Source organism: Tupaia chinensis, unplaced genomic scaffold (assembly GCF_000334495.1).
Source record: "Tupaia chinensis unplaced genomic scaffold, TupChi_1.0 Scaffold146740_1, whole genome shotgun sequence".
NCBI lineage: Eukaryota > Metazoa > Chordata > Mammalia > Scandentia > Tupaiidae > Tupaia > Tupaia belangeri.
Window position 1 is genome coordinate 130,780 of NW_006206595.1, and position 1,513 is coordinate 132,292.

A 1,513-nucleotide genomic window follows, 5' to 3' on the forward strand; every position below is an offset into this window, starting at 1 on the left:
ATCTGTTGTACCGGGGTGGGGGGGCGACTGGGGTGCTGCAGAGTGGGGCGCCCGGTGGAAGAAAAGAGCAGGAAGGGGTGCCAGAGTGGGCGAGCGAAGGCGGGGGAGGGGCCCGGGTGGCTGCCAGGGACTGAGGGGAAGGGCTGGAAAGTGGGGCCTGACTCGAGAACCGGGCGGGGGTGCCTGGGGTGGCAGGACCGAGTTCGGCATAGGGATGGGAAGGGAACGCAGTGCTCTTTCCAGTCCAGTGTGAGTTCCCCCTTCGGGTCCCAATTCCAAGTACCCCATTTCTGAATCCAGCTACCCAGCAAAGAAAAGGCAAAAAAGAGGGGGGGGGAATAGGTTTCTGAAAGGAAATCTGACAAGGAGCAAAAATGAAATTAATTAAGTGCAACATGGTGAGTACCCCCAAAAATCAAGGGGGAAAGATCCTTGATTAGTCAACTTTAGGTTGTCATTCCTTCCCTTCTCCTCCGAAATCTGAAAGGTCCCAATTAAGTCAGGCCTGCCTGGTTGGTAATTAGAACCAGAAGTGGCCAGGCCACAGGGAGGGGGTTGGGAGGAGGGCACTGGAGGAGTTGGGGGAGGGCTCCAGGAAGCCATGAGTCCTCAACAGCCCCCTTTCTCTTCACCAGCTGCACCCCACTCCTCATCACCCCATCTGTGCATGTTTCCCAGGCACTGCAGGCAGAGGGGCCTTAGGACCAGGCAATAGGGTGGCAGGCCCATCCTTCCTATCCACCCAGCTGCCCATTCCAGATAGACTTAGCACAGGCTTGGGGAGAAGGTAAGAGGATGGGGGGATCTAGTGCCCCCTCTTTTCCCCAAAGTCCCCCCAGTCCTTATTGCAGCAATTAGACCCATTAGCCTTCTAGCATTTCATGGGAACCAGATGTTCTCCGCCAGCCTGGTGAGAGTAAGAGGGGGGGCTGCTGCCTGACTCACCCCTTCCCTAAGATCCCCACCACCAGGGCTCACTCCCCTCCCAGCTAGAGCCCCACAAAGGCATTGGCCCCAGAGGCAAAGAAGAGTGTGCCCTCCCCCACTAATGAGGCTATTAGCACTCAGATTCTTGCACTGTCACCCCTCAGGGCCCCTACCAGCCTGGCAAGGATGAGTGTGACCATAACTGCAGACAGAGAGGACGGGAATTCCTGCAGGGCAGGGAATGGAGGGAATAGAGACAGCTAAGGTCTTATGCATCTCTCCTTTCTCCCCTACTCTTCTGGATGGGGCTAGAGGATAACTGGCTCTGAATTCCTCAAGCTAAATTCTCCTTTTCTTCCAAAATTCTCTCAGAAAAACCAGAGGGGGGCATTTCAAAGTAAAGCAGGCCCCGCCCAGAAGGGGCAAGTCCTAAGTTGGGAGTCCCACCTGAAGGGCAATGCGGTCTCTGGAGGAGGGGGGCGCAGAGGAGCAGGGACTTGGGAGGTGTGAATGAGGAACGGGGCCCAAAGTGGGGATTTGAGGAGTGCAGGGCAGGATGGGGGCTGGGACCAGGTAGGGGGCCTGG

The 1,513-nt window shown here is 56.9% G+C and overlaps 1 protein-coding gene and 1 long non-coding RNA gene across 3 annotated transcripts in view; one reads left to right on the top strand and one right to left on the bottom strand.

Moving 5' to 3' along the window:
* Nucleotides 1–1,513, bottom strand: part of RARG (retinoic acid receptor gamma) — a 31,893-nt gene that overhangs the window by 19,849 nt on the left and 10,531 nt on the right.
* Nucleotides 67–1,513, top strand: part of LOC102469881 (uncharacterized) — a 4,112-nt gene continuing 2,665 nt past the window's right edge. The window contains exon 1 of one of the 2 annotated variants that reach the window (XR_337491.1): nucleotides 67–398. This is a non-coding gene — a long non-coding RNA (uncharacterized LOC102469881). The remainder of the gene's footprint in view (nucleotides 399–1,513) is intronic. The other variant, XR_337490.2, reaches the window with a different exon arrangement.